General features: G+C 34.5%; 1 protein-coding gene across 2 annotated transcripts in view; it reads left to right on the forward strand.

Annotated features, from left to right (window-relative positions):
* SLC8A1 (solute carrier family 8 member A1) overlaps positions 1-16,715 on the forward strand; it is a 664,135-nt gene that overhangs the window by 24,398 nt on the left and 623,022 nt on the right. For both annotated transcript variants that reach the window (XM_054701171.1, XM_054701172.1), the window contains exon 4: positions 7,264-7,452. The gene's annotated coding sequence lies outside the window, so the exon portion shown is untranslated. The remainder of the gene's footprint in view (positions 1-7,263; positions 7,453-16,715) is intronic.

Genomic DNA, 16,715 nt, shown 5'->3' on the forward strand with positions numbered 1-16,715 from the left:
CCAATTACATCTTTAAGTCAGAGTTCAAGGTAAAGTACTCCGCGCACTAGCAACCATTAGAAGTTTGACTACTGATGTATAATTTCAGTGAATTAGTTCTTCCTTATCTGATAAACACCATCACCAGGATACTTATTTTTTACAATTCCATTAATTATTAGGTGTCATCTACCCTTTTCGTCTGTCAAACTTTCCTTTAGGTATATATTTTATGCTAAGTTAGAAACAGTTTACTTGTATAAATATTAGTAAAGGAAGGTATAATAGAACTTTCAATTCTGTAACTGGTTTTAAAGGATATTTTTAATTTATTTTTTCTTTAATATGCAAAATTTTTACAATAGATATATTTTAAAGATAATTCACATACCATAAAACTCACTCCATATTTATATTTTTAAATAAAGTGATTTTAAATGATGTAAATATTATAAGAAAACATTTTCCTTATTTTAACAAAATGAAACATTATATAAAGTTTTTCTCAGTTAATTTTTAAGTCCAATCTTGCCTGTCTCCCCAGAGTCTGGAGTAAGTAACATGATAAGTACACTTCCAGACTTTTTTTAGGCATTTACATGTGTTTTTGCACACTTTCTGGTAAAGGTGTGACCTATCAGAGAATGAGTTGTGTATCCTAGATTCTAACTCTGGACAAAGGCTGATTTCTAGAAGGGAAGATTTTTCCAGTCTTTTCCTCCCCACTATCACTTGTAAATCTTATTTTGAAGTTGAATTTTCTGTACAATGAAGAAATATTTTTGTTTACTTAAACTTAACCTTACACTTTAGATATAAAACATAGTGGCCAATGATCTGTGTATCTGATATTTTACAAATGCATGGCTTTCCTTTTACTATCAAATACTAATTATCTCATGTCTTGACAGAGAATTATGATTAGTCATCAACTCACCAGTAGTAGTTAACATAAATCCAAGAAGGTGGGAGCTCTATTTCTTTGGTAGACTCTATTTCCAAGGCACCAAGAAGAGAGTTTCTGACCTTCTGTAAGTGCCTACAAAGGAATGAAAGAGTGACTTCCAGAACTATAAGGGGATGACCGCTGGAACCATATAGCTTCAGATATTGAATGGCAGTAAACACATACTGCCAGTTGAACATTTTAAATAATTTTTATAGATGAAGAAAATATCTTTTGCAATTGTTTTTATTCCCCTCTCATTTCAAATGTGAATGTATATGTTAATGTTTTTCTTACATTATGTTCAAGCTAATAATATTTATAGCCAATTAATTCATTGGCAACTTTGCTATCTTTTTTATGTTACATTGACCCACATTTATTTCAGTTAAGATGATGAAGACGTACCAATACGTCTCAAGATATGTTTTGAAGTTTGAATATAGCATCTGTAACTTCAAATCCTATGATTCTTCCTTTAAAATATATTCAAATGCCAACAATTTCTCACTAAGTCCACTGTTAGAAGAAAAGCTGAAGAAGAATCTCTTACTCAGATTCTCATAAGTTTCCTAACTGACCCACCTTTACACCACAACTGCCAATAACCACCCATAATCAATCTCTCTCTCTCTCTCTCTCTCTCTCTCTCTCACACACACACACACACACACACACACACACACACACTCTCACTCTCTCTCTCTCACACACACACACAGAGTTATACTCCGTATAGGAAACATTGTGTTTCTTTTATAATTTCAGTTAAATTGCATTTCTTCCTTGCAGCCCATTTCAATCAAAAAGAAGTCTTTCAGTGAGTAAGGAAAATATCCCTCTCCTCCATTGACTTCTTCAAGGCTGACTGAATAATCCAACAAATATCAAACAGATTAGCATGACAAAAGTAAATTTAATTATGGGCATACAGGGAATGAAATGGACTTGTTTATTCCAAAGATATGGAAGCAAAATGGACAATGAAACCAAGGAATGAAATAGGTGCCTGGGGCTTCCAAGAGAGAGGAGGGGAACTCAAGGTGAGGGTGATTCACAGAACAATGGAGAGCAAATGCTCGGTAATTAGATGTTTGCCCCCTACTGTATAGACACATTTTTCAGATGGAAAAATTATTTCTGGTAATAATTTAATTCTGGGCGAGACCCAATTTTCATTCTTTTAGTTAGTTAAGACAGTGGTCAAAGATTGTTAGGAGCTACTAGTCCTTGAATGATCTGCACTATAAATAACCCACATCTGAAGTGGCATGTCTTGGGAAACAATCTGAATATTTAGAGGAGGCCTTGGCCTTTTCTAAACATTTTAAGGGAGGTCTGTCATTCAATCCTCTAAATGATCTGACTACCTTCTGTTGATCTTTCCTTGTGCTTCTACCACTTTCTCATTTATTCTTATACGATGACTGATCTTTGGTCTAGTGCTCCTACTTTGGTGCATTTGTGCCTTGTGCTCTCTCCAATTGCTGTGTTCTTCCTAAGATAGCTGGTGGTTCTCTATTCACATGTTAAGATCCTATTCAAAAGTTGCCTTAGAAGACTCTTTAAGTCACAAGGTCTTTAATAAGGCTCCTAGCAAGGGCTTGTAGGAAAGCAAGGTAAATGTGACTGGAAACTTGACAAAAGGGCTCCTGCTATATAGTGGCAGAAATTTTTAGCAACATTGTTGCCACAGTAACTGGGGGATCTAACTGATATTTCCAAGCAAAATCTTAAAAGTGTTGCCTGGTTTCCCTTAACTGCTTATAGTAAAATATAAGTGGAGAGATAAACTGAAGCTCTTGCCAACAACCACAAGCTTGAGGGTTGACTTGTATTCTCCAACCCATTCAAATCTACAGCAACAGCTTGACCACATCCTCATGAGAAACTATGAGCCTGAGTCACCCAGCTAAGGCACTCTCTCAGATTTCTAAACTTCAGAATCTCTGTGAGATGTGAAATGTTTGTTGTTTTAAGATGTTTAATTTTAAGCAGTTTACTCATTCATTGATAAATAATACAGTTATCTTATTTCAAAAAAAAAAATCTTCCTTCATTATGACTTCTCCAGCATTTGACCTATTTTTCTGTAGAGTTAGCCCCTTAAACACAGTAACACAAAAAAGTGAGAGGAGGAGATTGTAATAACAAGGTCAGGTACCTTTTCTGGGTAATACAGGCAAAGAATTCCTTTCTCTATTTTCTTGAGATTAAAAGAGACTAGCTATAACCTTCTTGTTCATGACCTATTATTAAGGATTCTTAAGACTATGGCATTTAAGAATGCTCATCAGGTTTTTTAATTAAAAAAGCTAGCAGAATCAGTAGCAATTGAGTTTAAAAGTAGATTATCATTGTCTACTACCTAATGATAAGATTTTCCAGAGATAAGAGTTTCCAGATATCACCCCTCATCTTGCTGGTACACTACTACAAGTGAAGATCTTTCTGTCTATGTGTCTCTTCCAAAAAGGTAACTTCTACTCAGCTTTCACAGCTTTCCATATGCCTGCTGCCTTTTAAAAATAACTAGCTCAAAATGATCAAAATGCAAAGAAGCCATATTTTAGGTAAGTATATTTTGCTCCCCTACAGTGGGAACAGGGCTTCTGGTGCTAGTGCCAAGGTATCCATCCATAGGTCAAAAAATTATTACCCCCATTATTATCCCCAGTCTCATCAAAACACCGACCCCATTAAATATATTGATATTTGATCTCTAGAATATGTTGTTAATTAATTAAGTGGGGTATTTTATATTCAACAGTGTGTCAAATCAATGTTATTAACATAAATATAGCACTTGAAAATAGTTTCTATTATTGAAGACAATATTGAACAGCCAACAATTTTTATTCAGAATCTATACTAATATTTCCCTTGTATCTTTCTTATTATTTTTCCATGTTTTATTTAATTGGCAATATAACCTCTATAATCTGCTTCATATTGATTCATTGCTAGTACCAGAACATTAATTTTTATAGAAATCAGGTTTCTTTTCAAATTGTGATTCATTTTTAGCCCTCTACCATTTCATTTAGTTAGTCTCATTTTTAGCTCAAGACAGATATTTCTGAACTGCTGATACAAACACTAAAAAATAGGACATGTATTTTTTTCTTTGTAGAAGATATTAATGTCTTCAAACATACACTTAATTGAAGATAAATTCATATGTATAAGGGTTATACTATTTATTGGGAATATTGTGAAGATTCTTGATTCCTACAGTTGTCTTCTCATGACCACTGTGAAGTTCAATTTCAAAGATTTTTTTATCTTTATCCTTTAACTCAGAAACAGAGATCTAATTAAAAGTACAAACTTAAGTTGTGTGTTTAGAGAAATCTTTTTTTGAGTGAAGAAGAGATCCATATTAGAGTTATAAGTATGGAGGGAAAGCAGTTAAGAATCTATTTAGGTAATCTTGGCAAGAGATGATTAAAAACCTTCACCAATATTGTGAATGACACAAGGGAGGAGAAACATTGGGAGAGATATATTGGATAAAGATTCAGAGATAAAATTGACAAGATGTGTTTCATCTATTAATGCTTTATTAACAAGGAAGATAATTAATGGGTACTTGGACAGGATTTTCCTGGTGATCTCAATATTTTGTGTCTATCCAGTGAGAAAAATTCTAGAGAGGAAGATCTGACTCCTTTACCTCTGAGAGAATGGTCATTTAAATGAATTAGGGAAACATTTTATATTCATACAAGTGTAATATTTAATGTAACTCTTTTTCTGAAATCTCCTTTATCTAAGGAGTCTGAGAATTTTAATTAAACCTCTCTAGCCCCAATTTGCATAATGGTGGGACAACATCCTTTGAACTTATCACATTCTCACATTTGTGTAATTTATTAAATCATCTATGAAGTTATTTTACAATTACAGCTACACTGAGAGTTTAAAAGAAGTCAGGAAAGTTTGAGTAGTATTAGATCCTAAATTCTCTTAAAGTAGCCTAAATGACAAAGCAAAAACATAGAGATCATTCCAGCAATCACAAACTCCAAAACACACTGAATATTACAGCTACTCTACACCTTTACCGGCCATGCTCATTGCTCACCTAGAGTAATACAATACTCTAGAGTAATTCAATACTAGTGCATCTCTAAAACAGCAGGAAAAAAGTATGTAGAGCTCTGTATGGAGAGCTAATTTTGTGTTAATGGAGCTAAATTAATAATCTGTAGTCCTCGTATAGACAACTCCCATTATTTTCTGTTCATCAATGTTCATAAAACTGTGGCTTATAATTAGAGAAGAAAGTGTCTATTGTTGGTTGTGAATAGAAAGAATGAGGAGATGTGTAAATCAGGCTTATTCACCATTCATTCCTTTGGACTGAGTTTAAATATCTACTAACTAAAATATTTATAGTAAGGGAATAATGAAATATTTGAGAGCAGTGAGTGTATATATATATTTATACATAAAATATGTATATATTATAAATATAATCATATATTACATAATGTATCATAAATTTATTTGCATACATTATAATATATAGCTCTAATACACATGTATTTTATATATATGTGTGTATATCTTATATAACAAAATGCATAAAGTATATTGTAATATATAATACATATAAAATATATAAAGTATGTCCAGATGTATTATATATTTTATATATGTTATGTGTGTTTTTGTGTGTGCATGTGTGTGTATAAAGAAGTGACTTTATAAAGTCCTAAGCACAAAGACGATTTTGCTCTGATTCCTTAGCTGAAGTTGTGGCAGTCGCTCAATTAGGAATGTAACTAGAACATCACTTGGCTATAAACAAGAAACACCTTGAACTCATTCTGCAGTGGCTGCAGAAATCTTCATAGGTTGTGTCTAAACCCTTTGCACCACCAGGGAGGCTCTCAATTCTTTTTTTTTTTTTAAGATTTATTTTATTTATACAAGAACCAGGGTACAGGTCAGATGTGTGGGAGGGTGAGAGGATTCATCAGACACCGAGCAGGGAACTGAACAGGCAGACTGATGAAATACACTGTTGAGGGGAGCAGAGGGCAAGGCAGGAGAGGTCTGCTCACCATGTGGGTTGCTCTGAGGCCGGCAGGAATGGAACTGGCACTGCAGAGGCTACCGACAGCTTCATAGCACTGTGCTCAACCACCTGCACCACCAGGGAGGCTCCTCAATTTTTTTTCTTGACAGAAGAGGATGTGAACAAATATAAGGAAGTGTGTTGTATTTTCTACACTTGCTGAAAATCTGCTAAGAACTCTATTGTCACTTAGAATCTTACCAAATTAGGCTCACTTCCAGTAGCGCTTGGCTTAGCAGTTCTAAGCCATAGGTGGTTAAATCAGATAATCATAGGAATCCTTTCCTTTTCAGCTGTTCCTTACTCAGTATCTCACCTTGTCATACTAAACTTCATATTCCATCTCTTCTGCTTCACCCCCATTAGGTACATACTTCCAGGCAGTGCCACAGGCTCCCAAGTCTAAGCCTTTCTCTGCATAGCAAAATTAAGCCCAGATGCTATATTCTAACTAAATTCACAAGGAAACCAGACCTAACTAGCTTAGCATCATCTTTGAAAAGGAAGCAGAGGGTATATCTCAGCTCATGAAGGAGGAGATTATTGATCAATAATGTCCACTAGGAGGATAGGGTGGTGGTATAACCCGTCTTATATTATACTTTATCTGTTTCACATATTGAGGTATTATAACATCTTTGTTGTTCGCTTAATTGTTATTTATATCTCAGCTTATAAAATCAGTATTTAGGTATTTTTCCCTGTTATGGAGAAAAGACCCATTCACACATAAAGGTTAGATATTGGCCCAGGTTTATACTCCTGATTCATGGAGCTGGACTTTCAAACTCAGAGCTAAGAGACTTCAACCCAACCCTCTTGGAGAAGAGTAATCTGATAAATACATCATTAGAACACATAGAACATTCCTCTGTACATTTACTACACAGTGTCAGTCACAGTGTGATAATATTATACCATGAAAACAAGAATAACTAGAGGACTTATTTATGCTTTACAGAGAAATACTGATACACAATAAATTCAGGGTACTGGGGAGAATTTTGATTGTCACTTCAAAAAGAAGGGAACATTGACTCAGTAAGTGTAATCTATGAGAAGATGAGCTAAGAAACCAGAAAGGTTCCTGCCATAATTTTACACAGTGCATTCAGCTATACAAAATACTTGGGAAAATCAGGAAACAATATATAGCTTGTGGAAAGTTACTGAGGAACAATAAAGCATATTGTGTTTATTTATAATATGCAGCTGCCTAACATTAACAAGTACAATTTCTATTTTCATTCAGATATGATTTGGCAAATTAAGTCAAATACAGGCTTGGTGGCTTTTGTGTCTGGTGTGTGCTTGAGGAGGTTTCCTTCTCCATCAACCTCAGACAGGCTGCATCTCTTACAATCAATGATGTGTGCCCCATTTCCGTGAAGAATGAACTATAGACCAAAGCCCTAAACTATGAAGCAGTATGGCTGGCATGGTGAGTGAAAATGACAAGAAAGGGCTTTCCTTCCCCACCCCTACTGATAGCATGGAACAAAAATGTAGCATATACTTTCTTTTCTACTTTAATATAACTGTCATTTAATTCTGATTTCTAATGAGAATTAGAAACAGATGCTATACTTTTGGGGTGGAAATCATGAGAAATAAAGTGTGAGATTTAGATTATACTGGTTATTTGGTTAAAAATGGTATTTAAGGCACAAACTTATACCATACACTAAAATAAAATTCAAATGAATTAAAGATTTAAATGTAAAAGACATTTAAAATTTAGAAGGAAACATAGGTAAATATATGAAAAGATTTCTTAGATGAGACATAAAAATTTATGATCCATACACATTACAAATATAAGATTAGATTAAAAAAACTAATAAAATATGAAAATAGAAAAATTATATTTATGGATCTTTCACAAAGAAACATTTAAAAAGACTATCAGGAAAATGCAAATTAAAAAGATAGGGAGATACTATTTCAAACCTACCATACTTTAATTAAATGGTTTAGTATATAACTAAGCTTTCCTATGGTTTTGGTGGGAGTGTGTTTAGTTTTCAAAAAGTCACTTTGAGTATGAATTTATGGTCTGTAATTGGCCACTACAGAGCAATGAAGATGGATGAACCATAGCAGTACATATTAATATGATGGATCTCAAGCAATATGCCCAGGAAACAAGTCAGTCAAATATGTGTATTTCATGCATTTTTAAAAGATTTATTTTTTATTTATACAGTAGCTGGGGTACAGGCCAGATGCATGGGAGGGTGAGAGGATTCACCAGAGACAGAGTGGGGAGCAGAACAGGCAGACGACTGAAATACACTACTGAGAGGAACAGCGGGTGCCAAAGGAGAGTTCTGCCTCGCCATGTGGGTTTCTCCCTGGTCACCCGAAATCAACCCCGTGCTGCAGGGGCTGCAGACAGCTTCACAGTGCTGTGCTCAATCTGCTGCGCCACTGGGGAGGCCCTGTGTATTTCATGCATTTTATGTGACTTTCAAAAAAAGAAAAATTATTGGTGATCCGTTCATATGAGATAAAAGTGAAATGACAAGCAAGAAAATGATAAATGAAATTTGGGATGGAGAGAGTACAACAGAAGAACTCCAAGGGAATTCAAATTACTCAAAGAAGGTAGAGGGTAAGGTAGAGCAATTTACTTGCAAAGGGAAGAGTCTCTTTAATTGTAGGAGGAGGGGGCTTAGAGTGCTTATATGTGGATAACTCTTATCTCCTCCCAAAACGCAAATACTTAAGTAAGTTCTGAGTTCTGCAGAAATGTATTTTATAAATGGTATCATTGCTACTTCTCCATTTCAGTGATTGAAAAAATGATCAGGTGAGGAGTTGTGGCAGCAAAGCCCCACTGGCTGGCTGTAAATTTCTGTCAGTCCAACAAACTCAGTGCTTCACTGATTCTTTCTTACATAAGTTCCATTACCAATTCATATTCTGATTCTAAAAAAAAAATAATCCTTCCTCAAAGAGTGTCTCCTGCTGAATTTTAAAATTTCCTGCCAGTATTTATTTTACAAAAATGACAATGCTATTTCAGCACAGCATTTTCCTAATAAAAGTGCTTGCTCAGTTTTTACTGATCTTCAGATATCTTTTGACTCAAAGGAGACTACTGAGATTTATTTTGCTATAAATTCTGTATTATTTGCCTACTGGAACATATTGATTAGACAGTACAAAATGATGACAGTAATTCAATTCAGAAAAGTAATAGTAGAAGTGAGACTTTCTGCAGGGGAAAAAATAGTTTAAGTTAAAATACCCATCATTATAAAAACAAAGACAGACACATTTAAATCCTTATTCCACAAATTAATGCAAGTCAAACTTAAGAAACAACCTATCTTCCCTAACCTCCACATCCTTCGATGATCCTATTTCTCATTTGATATTAGTATCAAACCTAGATATTTAACTCCTAGCACAGTGCTAGGTGAGAGTAGACAAGTATTCAGCCATACAGTCATTATAGTATATTGGTTTGTTCTTGCTAGAAACAGTTATAAATACTTATTTAATTGAAAAATAGTGAACATTTTATTTTCCAGAACAACTTGAATTCTGAAATTGCTTCTATATGTTATAAATTGGTTTCAACATTTTAGTTGAATTAAAAGGAAACTAGTTTGAAGGATACCTCTTGTTGCTAGATGTAGTGACAACAATGGCCAACTTTTTGCAAGAGGTATACCTTTAATGAGTATCTTTTTTTAATATTAATGTTAAAAAGATGTAGTATAAAAAATGTAGTATTATATCTTTTGTAATTAAATTATATTTATATTATATATAATATTTATATTACCATTTACTAATAATATTAAAAAAAGATACAGTCATCTGATTTTCAATCCAGCCCAAGCAGTTTGTTCATTTAAATCTCTCTGCACAGGTCTTGCCAAGACAGTGTTAGTCTTTACATCATGATGATCTTTATTTCCATATAAATTCCATCCTTTGTTTCCTTCTACCCACTGGTTCTATTCATTCATTCACTCACCCATTCATTACTGTGACATCTGTTGAATGTCTAATATGTATTCACTATTAATTAAAGAGCACAATTTTTTTAATATTTTTTGTTAATATTGGGTTACATTGTTGTTTCTATTATAGGAGTTTAGGGTACCCCCCTTCAGGCATTGTTACCATAGTGCACCCACCACCAAAGAACCCATAGTCCACCACCATAGATCCTTCCTTATGCACCCGCCTTTCTTTGTTCTCATGCCTCCCTTTGCCCATTCCCCTCCCCCTCTAACTGCCCCCATTCCACAGTCAGCTTTCAAGGCTTAGTTTTTTAGTTTGGCTTTATCTGACCCTTCATTTTGTTTTTCTATATTTATTCCACATACAAGTATACTTTCAGGTATTTAAGAGCACAATTCTCTCTCTCTTCCTCAGGATAATTCTTCAAATACTTTATGACAGCTATGAATCTCTTGATTTTCCTCTTAAGCATCGCAATTCCATTTAGCAGTTGATCATGCCATAATGATTTGTGACTCTTCATCATCCCAAGCTCTCTTTGTAGCATTTTTATATCTCCAATAGGCATAATTATAACTGGGTAAAGGTCTTCCTTTGTTATGTAAATTTTATTTTTTCTATGTACAGTATTATCTTAAAACATGTTTGACAATTTCACGCTTGCATATGTATTTACTGGTGCTACTAGATTTTTTGTAATTAATTTAGATCATTGATTCCCAATTTCTCTGAAACTAAAGTATCTCTTAGAGAACTTATTCATTATATGATATAAAAACCATTAACCTGCATATTTTCATACAGTAGTTTTGGGTTGGGTATGGGAATCTTTTTTGCTTTTTTTTTTTTAAGATTTATTTATATGCATATAATAACTGGGTACAGGCCAGAGGTGTGGAGGGTAAGAAGATTCACCAGAGACAGAGTGGATAACACAGCAGGCAGATTGACTGAAATACACTGCTGAGGAGAGCAGCAAGAAAGTCAGGAAAGGTCTCCTGTGCCATGTGAGTAGTTCCCTGGCCAGGGATCAAACTCACGCTGCAGTGGCAGCTGATAGCTTCATAGGTTGTGTCTTAGCCCCTTGCGCCACCAGGGAGGCCCCCTTTTTTGCTTTTTGAAATAAGCTGTGCCTGGTGATTTTTTTCTTCAAAGAAGTTTAGAAAGCATTGGTAAAATGTATTAATATCAATATAATTATACTAATTATAATCAGTGATAGTTATATAAAAATTAAATACATTTACTGGATTTGTATATAAAACCATGGAATTTAAATTAAGGCTATATTGAATATGTCATAGAGGTCACATCTAACCTGGAGTGTAGAGGCAAGCCCCATGGAGAACCAAGAGCCCTAATCTGACTTTCACTGACTGCCTCTGTGAACCTGGACCAGTCAAAGTCTTTCTTTTATACTCATTTCCTTGTACTGAACAAAGCAGATAGTAATAATTTTGTAGCTATTCAATACCCTGTATTTTTTTAGGATAAAATGAAATACTGTAGTTATAAATGTATAATGGGATAATCAAGGTTAATATCATTATGTACTCTCAAGAACATTTCCAGAGATTAGGTAAAGCATAATGAATTAATTAAAATTAAAGTTTCCTAATTTCTTTTCAGTTATTAAAAATATTTGACATTGTACTCTTATGCATGTCCTTTTCTTCAGAAAGATTATAGGCCAAATGGTACCAACTGTGCTGCTATTATTATATTTTCTTCTGGCTTCAGACCAGGCTGAAATACATACAACCATTTATTTTTAAAATGCCTGTGAGTCAAACTGAGTTCCCACAGCTTTTGTGTTAATGAAGCCAATCTAAGGATCAAATGCTCTTGACATTTAACAACTCTATGGCTGGTCATTACATATTTTGTGCAAGTAAACAGGTAAAGGTCTTCAGTGTGCATTGATATATAATCAACTCTGCAATTTTTCTTTTTCAAACAGTGACCAAGGCACTGTTTTTCTCAGTGGAAAAACAACCAACACCACCAGTTTTTTTTCTAGGACTTGTTCATTTTACCTTTCATTTTTTCTTAATACATGTCTCATTTCCACCTTCATTTTTAAATATTACAGAATAAAATGTAACATTTTAATCTCATATTTCTAGTTTATATTGAGGATATTCTGCCTCATTCAGGATTTGGGGGAGTGATTAATGACAATAATCAATGCTATAATGTTGACTAGACTCTTCTAACTCATTCTTAAATAAGAATGAATTAATATGTATAGAGACAGTCAGCCTGTCACCATGGTACCTCATTGAGGCAGGACCTTTGGAGATAGACTTTTGGCAAAGTTTTGCAAGTAGCAATATCCTATCTTGATGTCATTTGTATTAAAGTGCTAGCATGAAAATTATATTAAAAAGGCTAAGATAGACTCTATTTTATTCTTGGTTTTTTAAAGTAAAAGATGGTTTCTGTCCTTGAAGATTTTAAATCTAAAATAAAACAAAAACTTTTTCTTGTAGTTATCCACTAAACTTATAATGAGCATCTTCATTCAGAATCCTTCAACTGGTAGTCACAAAGAAGTAATAAAGCCCATATATCAGAGGCACAAGAAGGGGTTATATGAACTTGTGTCATATAGAGAAAAGCAGATGGGTTTTAAAATCAAAGCAATGAATCACACCATGAATCTGGTGCCTAAATTACATAAATTCTTTGAGCTTCAGTTTCTTCATCCATGACTTTATCTTAAAATGTTGCATAAGAGAAGTGAAAATTCACATATAGTCTTAAACATGAGATAAAATAATCCTAGAAGGAAATTGGTACACATTTTGGAGTCTTGGAGCAGAAGAAGGAAAGGAAGAAGAAAATGTCATTTATGACAGAAAAGAAGAGCACCTATTTAGCAAAACCATTTAAATAAACCAGAGCTTGGATTGTTGCTAAATACCATCATTGCAGCCCATCAGCAATCCTGGGAAAAGATGGACCATCATTTGGCTCAAACATTTCTCAAGAACCCAGACAATTTTCTCCCCACTGTTTGAGTATGCTTGATTTATTTTTATTTTTTTTTTGTTTCTTTGTTTTTTTTAAATAATAAATTTTATTTTTATATTCCCCATACAATTGCTACCTCCCAATTCCGACCACAATCCCTCCCCTCCCGCCCCCACCGCCAAAAAGTGTCTCTGGTTCATAGTTTTTTGTTGATTTTGATTTTCACTTTCTTAAAGTTATTCATTTTCCTGGTCCCTTATTTAAGTTTTCTAGATTCCTGCTATGAGTGACACCATCCGTTATTTTTCTTTTTCTTTCTGGCTTGTTTCTCTGAGCATGATCCCTTCCAGCACCATCCATGTTGCTGCAAATTGCATGTATTTATCTTTTTTGAATGCTGAGTAATATTCCATGGTAGATATGTACCACATCTTCTTGATCCAGTCATCTATTTTTGGGCATTTGGGCTGTTTCCAAAGCTTAGCTATTGTAAATAGAGCTGCTATAAACATAGGGGTGCAGGTGTTCTTTGGAATGGATGTTTCTGTGTCCTTTGGGTAAATACCTAGGAATGGAATTGCTGGATCATATGGAAGCTCTATGTTTAGTAGGTCCAGAAAACTCCACACAGCTCTCCATAGTGGTTGGACCAGTTTGCACTCCCACCAACAGGGCAGAAGAGTTCCTTTTTCTCCACATCCTCGCCAACATTTGTTGTTGCTAGTTTTTTTAATATGTGCCATTCTCACTGGTGTAAGATGGTATCTCATGGTAGTTTTGATTTGCATTTCCCTGATGACAAGTGATGTTGAACATTTTTTCATATGCCTGTTGGCCATTTGCATTTCCTCTTCAGAGAAGTTTCTTTTTAGCTCTTCTGCCCATTTTTTGACTGGATTATTTTCTTTGTTGTTGTTGAGTCTCATCAGCTCTTTGCAGATTTTTGTGATCAGTCCTTTATCATTAGTGTTGGGTGCAAAAATGTTCTCCCATTTGGTGGGGTTTCTCTTTGTTTTTGTTATTGTCTCTTTTGCTGTGCAGAAGCTCTTTGATTTGATGTAGTCCCAGCTGTTTATCTTTGCCTTCACTATCACTGCTTTGGGTGATGTGTCTGTAAAGATGTCTTTGATGTGCATATCACGTAGTGTTTCGCCTATATTTCCTTCTATGTATTTTATGGTTTCAGGTCTTATGTCTAGTTCTTTAATCCATTTTGAGTTGGTGTGAGGTAGTGGTCAAGCTTCATTCTTTTGCATGTAGCAACCCAGTTTTCCCAGCACCATTTATTGAACAAACTTTCCTTGCTCCAATGCATAGTCTTTGCTCCTTTGTCAAAGATTAGTTGACCATAAATCTGTGGGTTTATTTCTGGATTTTCTATGTGATTCCATTGGTCTGTATGTCTGTTCTTGTTCCAATACCATGCAGTTTTGATGATTATGGCTTTGTAGTATAGTTTGAAGTCTGGGAGTGTGATGCCTCCATTCCCTTCTTTTTTTTTTCAGGAGAGCTTTGGCTATTCGGGGTTTTTTGTGATTCCATATGAATTTCATCAATAATTGTTCTATTTCTTTGAAGAATGACATTGAGATTTTGATTGCAATAGCATTGAATCTGTATATTGCTTTTGATAGGATGGCCATTTTAATAATGTTTATTCTTCCAATCCATGAGCAGGGGATGTCTTTCCATTTCTTTGTGTCTTCTTCTATTTCTTTTAACAGTGTTTTATAGTTTTCTTTGTATAGGTCCTTTACCTCTTTTGTTAGATTTATTCCCAAATATTTGATTTTTTTTGTTTCGATAATAAAAGGGATTTTTTTTATTTCTTCTTCAGATTTATTGTTTGTGTATAGGAAGGCTACTGACTTTTGCGTGTTGATTTTGTATCCTGCCACTTTACTGAACTGATTGATGAGTTGAATTAGTTTTTCTGTGGAGTTTTTGGGGTTCTCTATGTATATTATCATATCATCTGCAAAGAGTGATAGTTTGACTTCTTCTTTTCCTATTTGGATTCCTTGGATGTCTTTCTCTTGTCTGATTGCTCTGGCTAGGACTTCCGGTATTATATTGAAAAGCAGTGGTGAGAGTGGACATCCTTGTCTTGTTCCAGATCTTAATGGAATTGCTTTCAGCTTTTCACCATTGAGAATGATACTGGCTGTTGGCTTGTCATAGATGGCCTTTATGATGTTGCGGTATGTTCCTTGTATCCCAAGAGTTTCAAGGGCTTTTATCATGAATGGGTGTTGCACTTTGTCAAAAGCTTTCTCAGCATCTATTGATATTATCATATGGTTTTTATATTTCTTTTTGTTGATGTGTTGGATAACGTTGATTGATTTTCGGATGTTAAACCATCCTTGTGTCCCTGGAATGAATCCTACTTGATCATGGTGAATTATCTTATGGATACATTGTTGGATTCTGATAGCTAAAATTTTATTGAGGATTTTTGCATCAGTGTTCATTAGGGAGATTGGCCAGTAGTTTTCCTTTTTTGTGTTGTCCTTGTTCAGTTTTGGTATTAGTGTAATGTTGGCTTCATAGAACGTGTTTGGTATTGTCCCTTCCTTCTCAATTTTTTGGAAGAGTTTGTGAAGGATAGGCACTAATTCGTCTCTGAATGTTTGGTAGAATTCATTTGTAAATCCATCAGGTCCTGGGGTTTTGTTTTTAGGGAGGTTTTTGATTACCATTTCAATTTTGCTGCTTGTAGTTGGTCTGTTTAGGTGTTCTATTTCTTCTTTATCTAGCTTTGGGTGATTGTAGAGTTGTAGGAATTTGTCCATCTCCTCTAGATTGTTGAACTTGTTTCCATACAACTGTTCATAGTAGTTACTGATTATTCTTTTGATTTCTGCTGTGTCCGTTGTGATTTCTCCTCTTTCATTTATGATCCTGTTTATTTGTGCTTTCTCCCTTTTTTCCATTGTGAGCCTGGGTTGGGGTTTGTCTATTTTATTGATTTTTTCAAAGAACCAGCTCTTGGTTTCATTGATCTTTTGGATTGTTTTTTTAGTTTCAATTTCATTTATTTCTGCTTTGGTTTTTATTATTTCTTTTTCTACTGGTTCTGGGGTTTTTTTTGTTGTTCTTTTTCTAGATCTTTGAGCTTCGAGATTAGGTTTTCTTTGAGTTCTTTCTTGTTTTTTGATGTGAGCTTCTATTGCTATATATTTTCCTCTTATTACTGCTTTTGCTGCATCCCATACATTTAGGATATTGGTGTCCTCCTTGTCATTCAATTCAAAGAATTTTTTAATTTCTTCTTTGATCTCCTCGTTAGTCCAGTGGTCTTCCAGTAGTGTGGCTTTTAATCTCCATGAGGTAGGATAGTTCCTTGCCTTCTTTTTATGATTTATTTCTAGTTTGATGCCTTCGTGGTCAGAAAAGATGGTTGGTATGATTTCAATCTTGGTGAATATGTTGATGTTTGTCTTGTGCCCCAGTATGTGATCGAGCCTGGAGATTGATCCGTGTGTGCTTGAGACAAATGTGTACTCCGTTTTTTTTGGGTTTAGTGTTCTATAGATGTCTGTTAAGCCCAAATGCTCTAGGTCCTTATTTAGAGCTTTAGTTTCTTTACTTATTTTTTGTCTTGTTGATCTATCCATTGTTGATAGTGGTGTGTTGAAGTCTCCCACTACATATGTGTTTTCTCTGATGTCTGTTTTCAGAGAGGACAACAGTTGTCTGATATATTTTGGTGCTCCTTCGTTTGGTGAGTATATGTTAATGAGT

This window comes from Talpa occidentalis, unplaced genomic scaffold (assembly GCF_014898055.3).
Source record: "Talpa occidentalis isolate TD23 unplaced genomic scaffold, MPIMG_talOcc4v2.1 talOcc4.5, whole genome shotgun sequence".
NCBI lineage: Eukaryota > Metazoa > Chordata > Mammalia > Eulipotyphla > Talpidae > Talpa > Talpa occidentalis.